Source organism: Rhinatrema bivittatum, chromosome 3 (assembly GCF_901001135.1).
Source record: "Rhinatrema bivittatum chromosome 3, aRhiBiv1.1, whole genome shotgun sequence".
Classification (NCBI taxonomy): Eukaryota; Metazoa; Chordata; class Amphibia; order Gymnophiona; family Rhinatrematidae; genus Rhinatrema; species Rhinatrema bivittatum.
The window spans coordinates 387,581,747-387,594,572 of record NC_042617.1 but is presented as its reverse complement, the minus strand read 5'-3'; the positions used below and the strand labels follow the sequence as shown (position 1 = coordinate 387,594,572).

At 47.1% G+C, this 12,826-nt stretch overlaps 1 protein-coding gene across 1 annotated transcript in view; it reads left to right on the top strand.

Moving 5' to 3' along the window:
- The window catches only part of DDX43 (DEAD-box helicase 43), a 487,172-nt gene that overhangs the window by 209,930 nt on the left and 264,416 nt on the right, over positions 1-12,826 (top strand). The gene's annotated exons all lie outside the window — the stretch shown is intronic.

The window sequence follows — 12,826 nt, the reverse complement described above, 5'->3', positions numbered from 1 at the left end:
AGTTTTTTTTTTTAATTTGTATTTGATTGTTTTTGTTGTCACGTAAGTTGACAAATACATTATAATCTATCAACATTTTTCATTGCCTACATTCCCTGTACATACCCGGATCAGTCCAGACAGTGGGTTATGTCCCCCTTCCAGCAGTTGGAGTCAGATAAAAACTCGAAGGGCGCCCTCATGTAAGCAGGTGCACCCTCTGCGTCCCTTCAGTATTCCTCTGACTCCAGCAGATGCGAGTGGTTTCTCCTGCGGTTCCCCCTTTTCTCTATTAGCTTCTTTGCCTTTGTTTGCTTTTGTTCTTCTCTTTGGATGGATCAAGTTTAAAAAAAAAAAAAAAAAAAAAAAAAAAAAGTCCTCAGACCATTTGCAGTTAGTCAGTGTTCTCAGTGCCGAGCACTGAGGAAACTTGCAGGCAGGACTGTCTCCATTTCTTTGCCTTGTTCTTGCATGTGGGGTAAGTTCTGTCTTCTTTTCTTCTCAGGTCAGAGTTTTTATGCCATTTTAGGAGTGCTAGTTGGTGGTCTAACCACTCCCCCTCTTTTCAACGACACGCTGTTCTGAGAAGCGGTTTGCTTTGGGGCAGCGCTAGCAGAGAGGCGACATTCCTCTACTCAAAAAAAAACCACCTTTCTTTGTAGTGAGGGACTTCGAGTCGTTGGTCTTGTTGAGCAGAGGTTCCTTCCCGCTCTGGTATGAGTTTGGGGGTGATCTCTTGATCGGGCTGTTTGCCTCCCTCCCCCCATGCCGCGATTTTCGCGTTGCGGAGCCTGTGGATAGCCTAGGTTCCGGCTCTCCAGGGAAGGTCTTTGCTTCAGGTGCCTCCCTGGCGGGGAGGGTCCCTCGAGCCCAGCTACTCGCTCGGCAGCACGTTCTGAGTCGCGCCGGCCTCCGGAGGGGCTGGCCCCGTTCCCGTCTAGTGCAGGAACGGCGGCCATTTTGTTTTCGGAGCCGGCTGCCTCATCGCAGCCCGTTGGGGATCCTGACATCGAATTTCCTCCGCCGCTGCCGCCTCTTCTGACCCCCATGGACCCCTCCGGACCTCACTACAACTACGGGGAACTCGGTGGGGGTCCCTCCTGAACCTACCCCCGTGCCCCCCCCCCCCCCCCCCCCCCCCCGGGCCGTTTTCAACAGATTTTGTGCTCCTGCTCCACATTGCTTATTTGGCCAGGCTGGGACAGCAGCAGGAGCCAGCCCCCAGACTGCCTCCTGCCAACCAGAGCAGATTGGAGTTACCCAGGGATAGCCAGGGGGCAGGGGCTACCGCAGGGTCCTCTAGGGTTTGGCTGCTTCCACATCCCAGCTGTCCAGCTCCGGTGCCTCAGGACCCTCTGCTGCCTACACTACCAGATCCTAATTTGGATGATCAGACGGCGCACATGCAGGTCGAAGGAGATGATCCTAGGGTCCTGCGTCTTTTTCAGTGATGAACTGGACCCGCTAATTCCCCATGTTTTGAGAGAATTAGATATTGATACACCGGAGGTCACTCCGGGGTCTGGCACTACATCTAAGAAGGGGGATCCTGTCCTGGCAGGGCTGCGCCCCCCAGCACAGACTTTCCCTTTTCATGAGATGCTCCTCCAATTGTTGTCCATGGAGTGGGATAACCCTGATGCCACCCTCAGAGTGGGCAGAGCTATGGACAAGCTCTACCCCCTTCCTGAAGAGTACCTAGAGCTCCTCAAGGTGCCCAAAGTGGATGTGCCTGTAATGGCGGTCACTAAACGAACGACAATCCCGGTCACGGGTGGTGCTGCTCTCCGGGACTGAAAGCTCGAGGTGTACCTCAAGAGGATTTTTGAGGTCTCGGCTCTAGGGGTCAGGGCCGCTGTCTGTAGCTCTCTTATGCAGCAGGCAGGTCTCAGATAGTTTCAGCAACTGTTCAGTGCACAAGACTTGCCTCCAAAGGAGGCTGAGCAGGTGGAGCGTTTGGAATCCGTCATAGCTTATGGAGCGGATGCGCTATACGATCTCCTCCGCGTTTTGGCCAGATCAGTGGTCTCTGCGGTCTGTGCGAGGTGTCTCATTTGGCTTCGCAATTGGTCGGCGGATTCTTCATCTAAGCAGAAGCTGGGATCTTTGCCTTTCAAAGGGAAGTTGCTTTTTGGAGAGGACCTGGAGCATATTATTAAATCCCTCGGGGAGAATAAAGTGCATAAGTTGCCTGAGGATCGACCACGGACCTCCAGAACGTTCAGCTCCTCTAGGAGTCGCTTCAGGGGTCAGTGGCATTTTCGCCAGACCAGGCTTGCAGAGGTAGCCGTCGACTCAGCCCCAGTCCTGGTCCATTCCTTTCAAGGTCGTAGACCAGGCCGAGAGAACTCCTCCCAGGGGAGTTCCTCCAAGTCTTCCCAATGAAGCTGTATCTGCCCACTCCTCAACGCCCCGGATAGGGGGACGGCTTTGTCTCTTCTACGAGGAGTGGGTCAAGATTACTTCGGGTCACTGGGTCCCGGATTTTCTAAAGCACGGCTACGCTTTAAATTTTCTCGACCATTAAGAGACAGGTTCCTCTTCTCCCCATGCGGCCCAGTGAAGAAGCGCCTCATCGTTCGGACGCTCGACCGGCTTCTAGCTTTGGGAGCCATTCTTCCGGTCCCTCCAGTGGAACAAGGGTCCAGCCACTATTCTGTTTACTTCGTGGTACCCAAAAAGGAGGGCTCCTTCCGTCCGATCCTCGATCTCAAGATGGTCAACAGAGCTCTGAGTCCCTCGCTTCTGGATGGAAATGTTGAGGTCCGTCATTGCGGCAGTTAATCGCGGGGAGTTTCTGGCTTCCTTGGACTTGACGGAAGCTTATCTCCACATCCCAATTCTCAAGAAGCATCACAGTTTTATGCGCTTTAAGATCCTGGGGCAACACTTCCAGTTTCAGGCCCTGCCCTTCGACCTCGTGACTGCCCCCCCCCCCCCCCCCCGCACTTTTTACCAAAGTCATGGTAGTAGTGGCGACAGCCCTACTGAGGGAGGGAATTCTTGTTCATCCCTACCTGGATGACTGACTCATTCGGGCGAAGACCAGGGACCCATGCCAACAGGCCGTCAACAAGGTCTTGCGGCTTCTTCACTCCTTGGGATGGATAGTCAACTTCACCAAGAGCAGTCTCACTCCCTCGCAATCGCTCAACATTTTGGGGGCACACTTCGACACCAGCGTGGGCAAAGGTGTTCCTTCGTCCAGATCGAGCCAGACTCCCTTCACCTAATAGCATGGAGATTGATAGGGAGCTATTAGGCCATCTTGCCATTGCTAATGACATCCAAGATATCCTAATCTCAGCATGGAAACCCTCCACGAGAAGGAATTATGCATCCAAATGATTGTGGTACTGCCACTGGTTCATAGCAGTGTCCTTGGATCCTTTCCGTTCTTCACCAGAACAGCTACTTGAATACCTTCACCTACTTTTCCAATCTGGCCTAGCTATCTCATCCATCAAAGTACACCTCTGTGCTGTTGCAGCGTACCATTCCTCCATTGAGGGCGTCTCCATCTCTACGCATTCCTTAATATCCCACTTCATGAGGCGTCCTATGCTCAGGCCCCCTGTGATGCTCCACCGCTGTTCTTTGGGACCGAATGTAGTCATAAGAACATAAAAAATTGCCATGCTGGGTCTGACCAAGGGTCCATCAAGCCCAGCATCCTGTTTCCAACAGGGGCCAAAACCAGGCCACAAGAACCTGGCAATTACCCAAACACTAAGAAGATCCCATGCTACTGATGCAATTAATAGCAGTGGCTATTCCCTAAGTAAAATTGATTAATAGCCATTAATGGACTTCTCCTCCAAGAACTTATCCAAACCTTTTTTGAACCCAGCTACACTAACTGCACTAACCACATCCTCTGGCAACAAATTCCAGAGCTTTATTGTGTGTTGAGTGAATTTTCTCCTTGAAACACTGATGCTCCCCCCTTCCCCCTTTTGAACATCTGGGGATGGTCGACTTGCAGTTTCTAACTTGGAAATTGCTTTTTCTCAATGCCATCAGATCGGCCCGACGGGTGGGAGAGCTGCAAGCACTGGTGCATTACCCTCCTTTTCTCCAATTCTAATCCAACAGTCACCTTGCGAACACATCCGTCCTTCGTTACCAAGGTAATTTCCATCTTCCACCTTAACCAGACTATCACACTGCCAACCTTTTTTCTGAAGCCTCATGCCTTAGAATGGGAAGCAGTATTACATATGCTGGATTGCAAGAGAGCCCTGGCTTACTATAAACAGAGGACACATTCCCCCTCGTAGGCCTTTCCAACTTTTCCTCTCATACAACCAAATGCCTGGGACTTTCAGTGTTTAAATGCACACTGGCCAGCTGGTTAACACAATGTATCCTCTTCTGCTATCATAAGACTATCAAACTCTGTCATCGAAGGTAAAGACCCACCAATTAAGGGTGGTAGCGGCTTCCATAGCCCACCTGCAGCAGGTTCCCCTTCAAGACATTTGCAAGGCAGCAACCTGGTAGTCTTTATACACTTTCACCTCCCACAGTTGCCTGCAACGGCATGCCAAGTCAGATGCCCTAATAGGTTACGAAACTTTGTCATGCTACTAATCTGTAAAGCTGTCCACAGACCTAGCAAGTTTCATTGCAAAAAACAGCAGAAAGAAATAGATGATTAGGCGACACACGGACTCAAAGCTTAGCTTCTTAAAGCTATCCACTATCTGCTCCAAAACCTTGAGCTGGGGACTCCCAGAAAGAATGGCTAATTCACCTGGCTTATCTGTGGGAAAAAAGCAAGTTTGCTTACCATAAATGGTGTTATCCCAGGACAAGAAGGATGCTAGTCCTCACATATGGGTGACGTCACTGAGGAATCCCTATCACGGAAAACTTTGTCAAAGTTTCTAGAAACTTTTGACTGGCATCCTGAGCGCACTGAGCATGCCCAGCATGCCATGATCCCTCGAGCCACAGGGGTCTCCACAGACTTCTTTTTTCCGCGCTGCTGTTAGCCTTGCGGTTATAGGAGCCCTATGTGGTGAATATTCACTACAAAAAGAAGTTCAGAAATTTCGGAAAAAAACTTATCCCGCCGTAGGGGTCTCCCTTTTTCCACCATCGGTGAGCGTTTAAAATTTTTTCCGGTCGGTTCCGTTATTGTTAAACAGAGTCAGAAGGTCATCGACGGCTGTCTGGCTTTCGTTATGGCTACCGGTTTTAAAAAGTGCCCGAATTGGTCCCGCACTATGTCCATAACGGACCCACACATCGAGTGTGTACTGTGTCTCAGTGAGAGACATGTTTCGATGTGCCCGAGATGACGCCGAAAGGCAGACGAGCGCACATGGTAAAAATGGAACATCTAATCCATCTTCAACTGATGCCATCGACTTCAACACAATCGTCTCCGGCTGGAACGATTAGAAAAGTCGTCCTAAAAACTAGACGTTGGCCAGATGAAGCAGGTGATCGGCCTTCATCGATCCCCTTCACGGTCATCGATGAAGTCTACATCTACCATCGAAAAAGGCGTTGAACATTGACAGAAACACAGTCATCGATACCGGAGGCCTCAGGATCTGGAATTGAACCCGATAACCGGAGTTCCCTCGACAATTATCGAACCAACTCCGAAGAAACCTCGGAGAGAGGGAGTCTGTGTCCTTCGAGGCCTTCGACTCCTAGGCGATCCCCCACCGATATCTGTGCCGGGAACCGTACCTCCACAGGGACCTGTGGGAGATACTGGTATCGCCTTCACTGTCTCCCCCCATAGCTGCTCTGGTTTCACCAGCTATGAGGGCGGAACCGGATGGTTATATCCGCCAGGCAGTTCGAGACGTACTCCGTGACATACCTTCGATGCCAGCATCGATGACGGTTCCAACTTCGATGCCAGCTCCATCACCGACACCGGTTCCACCCCCATCACCAGTGTTGATTCCGATACCATCAGAGTCCATCGCCGGTTCCGGTTCATCCACAGACACCATTACCCTCACTGACACCGATGCCGGATATGTCCTTGGCGCCAATATTAGTGAATTTGGACACTCGGTGCCATTCCGGTGCAACCACCCGATGCCCCGACACCAAGACCGATGGAAGAAGCAGAAATAACAAAGGAAGTACCGATGCCTGAACCTACTCAAAGTCCATCGGGAATCTCTCGTCCACGGCCATCGTTTTCTCCACTATTTCCATCGAGACCACCGGTGAAACCCTCGATGCCATCCTTTCCTCTTCCATAGACTCCTCGTCCACGTTCATCGGACACTTGGGAATATCCAAATATTGACTCTTCCTCGGAGGAAGTCCTCTCAGATCCTTCTTCTCCGGAGTAAAGAAGGAAATCCCCTCCAGAGGACCCCTTTCTCTAATTTCATCAAAGAAATGGCTGATACTATCCCTTTTCAGCTAGTATCCGAAGAAGATACTAGACAAAAAACTCTAGAAGTATTATAGTTTGTGGATCCACCTAAGGAAGTCCTGGCAATACCAGTTTACAAAGTTCTAGTGGACTTTGCAACACAGGCTATGGGAGCATCCCTGCACCATACCACCTGTAAATAAATGGACTGATGCTACCTATCTAGTCCAGCATATTCCTGGCTTCCAGAAAACTCAACTACCTCACCAATAGGTTGTAGTAGAATCAGCTCAAACGAAGTCTAAAAGAATTAAACCTCATTCATCGAATCCTCCTGGGAAAGATCACAAGTTTTTGGACACCATCGGCAGGAAAATGTTTCAAGGTTCAATGCTAGTGTCCAGAATTGCATCCTACCAACTCTATATGACACAATATCAGCGTAATCTGTGGAAACAAATTCAGGAGTTATCGGAATCTCTTCCCCCAACAATTTCAAGATTCCTTCAACAGCATTATCCATAAGGGCCTAGAAGCTGGGAAACATGAAGTTAGAGCAGCTTATGACAGCTTCGAGACTTCATCTAGAATGTCTGCCACAGGCATAAGTGCCCGCAGATGGGCCTGGCTCAAAGCCTCCGACCTGAGACCAGAAGTGCAAGAGAAGCTTGCTGATCTTCCTTGTTCAGGAGATATCTTTGGAGATAAAGTACATGAAGCAGTCTCCCAGCTGAAGGAACATTCAGAAACATTGTCAACTTTCCTCTGCTCCACCGGAGTCCCAAACATCCACACGAAGACTTCCAAGGAAGGATTCAAAAAGGCCTTATTATAGACCATGGAGATACTATCCTCCTGCTACCCGTGGAAGGTCATCAAGACCAGCACAAAGATCGCAGTCCTGACAACCAAGAGCACCTAGAGTTCAACCCCTTCCGCAAACAGGCCTGGCTTCGGGATTTTGAAATCTCACCAGAGAACAGAAGCCTACCTACCAATCCAACCCCAAATTTGCCAGTAGGTGGTCGGATCACTTTCTTCCATCACAATTGGTTGCACATCACTATAGACCAGTGGGTACTCTCGATAATATCTCAAGGGTACCACCTGGACTTCCTCACTGTACCAAACGATACTCCACCCATCTCATCTTGGACAGTGAAAAATCAAGCCACACTCTTACAAAAAAAGAATTATCCACCCTTCTGAGAGCCAAGGCCATGGAACCAGTTCCCCGACCTCAGCAGGGCAGAGAATTCTACTCCTGTTATTTCCTCATTCCAAAGAAAACAGGAGGCCTAAGTCCCATATTGGACCTGTGGAAGCTCAACAAATACCTACGAAAGGAAAAATTCAGGATGGTGTCAGTGGGCACCATGTTACCTCTATTTCAAAAAAGAGATTGGCTCTGTTCTCTGGATCTTCAAGACGCTTACGCTCACATTCCAATATTCCCTCCTCATAGCAGATATCTGCATTTCTTAGTGGGACATCAACATTTCCAGAACAGGGTGCAACCATTCGGTCTTGCCTCAGCACCTTGAGTGTTCACAAAGTGCCTGGCAGTGGCAGCTGCCCACTTGCACAAGGAAGGCGTGCACATTTTTCCTTATCTAGACAACTGGCTCATCAGAAGTCAAACAAAACAAGGAGCTTTCAATTCTCTCAAGCTCACGATAAATCTGCTCCATTAGTTGGGATTCCTAATCAACTACTAGAAATCCCACTTCACACCATCTCACCTGTTGCAATTCATCGGAGCAGAATTAAACACCATAACGTCAAAAGCTTTCCTCCCAAAAGACCATGTGTAGACACTCACCTCGTTAGCAGGCTCTCTACGCGCACGGACACAGGTGACAGCTCATCAATGTCTAACTTTTTTGGGTCACATGGCATCCACAGTTCATGTCACTCCTAAGGCCAGATTAGCCATGAAAGTCACTCAATAGACACTCAGAAGGCACTGGATACAAGCCATTCAACCACTGTCTTATCCAGTTCAAGTAATTCAACAACTACGGTCCTCACTCCTATGGTAGATGAACGAGGACAACTTGCTTACAGGCCTACCTTTCCAACAACCGATTCTGCAAGTGACGTTAACTACAGATGCATCCATCTTTGGGTGGGGAGCACACATTGTGTGCAGACTCAAGGTACTTGGACAAAACTCGAAGCCACATTTCAGATAAATTTCCTAGATCTTCGAGTTATATGTTATGTGCTTCATGCGTTCAAGGCCTGCCGTTCCCACAAGACTGTTCTGATACAAACAGACAACACAGTAGCCATATGGTACATAAACAAACAGGAAGGTACGGGCTCGTATCTCCTTTGTCAAGAAGCAGCACAAATTTGGAGCTGGGCCCTAACACACTCAATGTTTCTCCGGGCGTCTTATCTAGCAGGAATTCACAACGTAGTGGCGGACCGCCTCAGTCATCAGTTCCAACCTCACAAGTGGTCCTTGGATCCCATAGTAGCGACCAGGATATTTCAACATTGGGGTCAACCAACAGTAAACCTCTTTGCATCACAACTGAATTACAAAGTGGTCAACATTTACTCCCTGCACAAGCAGAGAAGCCGCTTACCCAGGGTCGCCTTTGCTCGCCACTGGAATTCAGGCCTTCTATACGCGTATCCCCCGATACCGCTAATACCCAAGTGAAGCTACAACAGGACAGCCTGTAGCTTGCTAATAACCCATATGTGAAGACTAGCATCCTGCTTGACCTGGGATAAAGCAAAATTGCTTACCTTGTAATAGGTGTTATCCCAGGACAGCAGGATGTAGTCCTCACGAAACCCACCCGCCACCCCGCGGAGTTGGGTCCGGTACATTTTATTATTTTATTTTTGGCTAAAGCTTATTGCTACAAACGAGACTGAAGGGAGACCCCTGTGGCTCAAGGGATCATGGCATGCTGGGCATGCTCAGTGGGCTCAGGATGCCAGTCAAACGTTTCTAGAAACTTTGACAGGGCTCCGTCAGTGACGTCACCCATATGTGAGGACTACATCCTGCTGTCCTGGGATAACACCTATTACAAGGTAAGCAATTTTGCTTTTTCTGTAGATAGCAGGATGAATTAGCCATGCTTCCCCACCCTTCTTTTTGGACACTTTCTTCTCGATTTATCGACCTACTCTCTTTATACTCCTTTTTCTGTACTTTGAGACCAACTGAGGGGAGACTGTTTGCCGCGTGGGAAGGTACCATGCAGGCGTGCAGCAGCAAAACTTTGCTGCTAGAAGTTCCCACTGAGAGCTGCCAAGGCACGCTCCCAGAAAGCATGGTTAATTCATCCTGCTATCTTCGGAATACACCGTTTACGGTAAGCAAACTTGCTTTTTTCTTGAAGTGTATATGAGAAGTTCATTAAAAAAAATATTGGGGATAAATCTGGATATTGTCTTGTTAACGTTTAATCAGATTTCTAATTTGACTAAATCTGTCATTTTTTCACTACAAATGATTCAGAGATTAAGATCCTTTATAAAATCATGAGGACTAGAGGTAAATGTGAATCAGTTATTTACTCTTTTGGATAATTCAAGGACTAGGGAGCACTCCGTGAAGTTAGCAAGAAGCACATGTAAAATAAATCAAATTCTTTTTCACTCGATACACAAGCTCTGGAATTTGTTGCCAGAGGATATGGCTAGGGCAATTAGTGTAGCTGCGTTTAAAAGGTTTTGGAGAAGTCCATAAACTGCTATTTATCGAGTTAACTTAGGGAATAGCCACTGCTCTTACTAGCATTAGTAGCATGAGATCTATTTAATGTTTGGGTATTTGCCAGTTACTTGTAACTTGGATTGGCCACTGTTGGAAACAGGATGTTGGGCTTGATTGAGCCACAGTCTGACCCAGTAAGGCAACTTCTATGATGTTAAGCGCCATGCCATTTTTTTAGACGCTTATATATCCAGGGATACACGAACACTTAGATTTTTTATATAGCATTTTTTTATTTATTAATATAAGTATTCTTGGGTGATGCTGATGCCATGTCTCTGACAAACTGACTACCAGCATCTCATCGTATACAGGAAGTGATCCTTCTTTTATAGATAACATACAATATTGTATTAGATTCTAGAGTTGTGTGACTGTCCAGAGGATAATTTACATTGGTTGTCATGTCAACAGTATGATATGATTATCCCTAAACTGTTCTGATTACTTCTCCCAGGTGGGGCCCAATTACCATCACTCTCTAGATAGTCCTTGTTCTGTTAGAATCTTGCTGGTCAAGGCAATTAACACATCTGAGGTGGTGTTTATAGAAACCCCTGAGAGTGCTCCATTGTGACAGTATAGCCCAGGGGTCGGGAACTCATGGCTCACGTGCCAGATATGGCTCTTTTGATGGCTGCATCTGGCTCGCAGACAAATCTAAATCAGTGTGTCGCCACACTTTCCAGTCCCCCGCTGACCCAGCTGCTCCCCGGTCCTCCTCCGCATGGGCTTAAAATGCTGTCAGCCCGGGCGGAACGCGGCAGAATAGCTGGAGTCGGCGGCACCGGCATGCTCTCTTCTCCCCCCCCCCCCCCCCCCCTCCCGCGGCCCAGAAGAGGAAGCGGCAGAATAGATGGAGTCGGCAGCACCGGCAACAATAGTACCTATGCTGCAAAAACACAAACTCTGATTTTTGGTACCCCAAAGAATCTCTAATTAGCTAGAAAATAAACATCTACATTTACAATTTATAAACACCTAAAATCAGAAGACCTATTTATAGAGTTTGTTACAAAGGACAACTAGTGCATTTAGCAAATCTGCTTGTCCCTCACAAACCAGTAAGAACTCTTAGATCATCTCAGATTGAATTATTAAGGCGTCCTTCTCTCTGAAAATTTGGAAAATACAAAGCAAACTGGTTTTCTGTCAGGCACCTTTTAATGCGGAATATTCTCCCCTTTAGCTTTCAAGAAGAAAAAAATTATTGATAATTCAGGAAACTTGTTAAAGTGTGGCAAATATACAGATTTTTCATTTAGTTTATTGGATTATATTTTAAGAACTTGTGATCTGCTTTAGTTTGTACTAGTCATGATATTCCAGGGATTTTATTTTTTATCTACAGATGTCATGGTGTTTCTTTTAATGGGCATATGTTTTTGTTTTTTAATTATGCAATCATCTAAGTTATATTTAATTTTTTATTGTACACCATTTTGATTTTTAGAAAATCTATATATTAAAATAAAATTACCATTTTTCTGTGCTTTGAGACCAACTGAGGGGAGACTGTGGCCCTTTAGGGGCTGTGAACACTGTCCCCACAGCATCCCCAACCAGCTTGAGAAACAGAGTCCCTGGTCTGGGAATTGAACATGGGTCCTCTCCATCGCAGAGTTTTAACATGTTCATTTTGCTTCCTCTGTCCTTTATTTTAAATGTGAAGATGTTGTGCTTGGGGGGAAGGAGTGCATATTTGAAAAGGGATAAAGATAGATGAATAGTGTGACATAAGCAGGTGGTAATGTATTGTTCATCTGTATGATTATCTTCAAAACCCTTGAACATCCCATTACCTGACACTTAAAAGTACAAGATAAATATTTTGGGTATTGTTTTCTTAATGTAGGATCCTCTTATTTTTCAAACCTAGGAAATAATTTTTAACCATTTTTCCAGGTCTTGAATTTGGGTTGATGAAACCCATTCTGATTTGGTTTATCCAAGGTACAGGCAGTGTCCTCAGTTTTCTGCAGCAGATTTTGCAAAATTGTGCTGCAATTATGTGGTAAATGTTGCATATGTTTGCATTTAAAAAAAATTTTTTACTTTCTAAAAATAGCTATTTTCTGACCCTTCTGTGTTCGGTTTATTTGGCTTATTAGAGGGAACGGGATCTTAGTGGTTGGGGTTGGGAAAGAAGGAAGAAAAGAGAATGGGAAGAGAGGGGATGTCAGAAAATGGAAAGGATTTCAGAGGGAAATGAAGGGATCTCTGGCAAGAGCTAGTAAGATGAGGGAGGAGAGGATGGGAGATTTAGAGAGGATAAGGAAAGGTAATGAGGGGAAGAGGAACAGGGAGGGATGGGGTGGAAAAGGAGGGAAGATCATGGGGTTAAGTGGGGGAAAGGATGAACTGGGGTTGGAGGAAGGATCTGGGGAAGGGGTGGAGGAGGGAAGATTGGGGGGAAAAGGGAGAAGAGGGTAGGGAGGTTCTGTGATGTTGGGGGAGAGAGGAGGAAAAACTTAGTCCTCCAGCTCTACCCCTACTCTCCCTCACCCCTGATGCCTACTTTCTCCTTCCCTTTTTCTACCCCAGTTCTTCTATTGTTCCTCATACCATCTGCTCTTGTACACACATAAACTCATCCACTCTTCCCCCAACATCTTTCACACACACACTGATTACTCAGTCCTTCTCATTTCCTGCCCCCTCTCCCAAAATCCCTCTAACCTCTCTCACAATTCGATCCCATGTTTCACACAACACCCCCATTATTTCCCTTATCCCCCTAGCCTCTT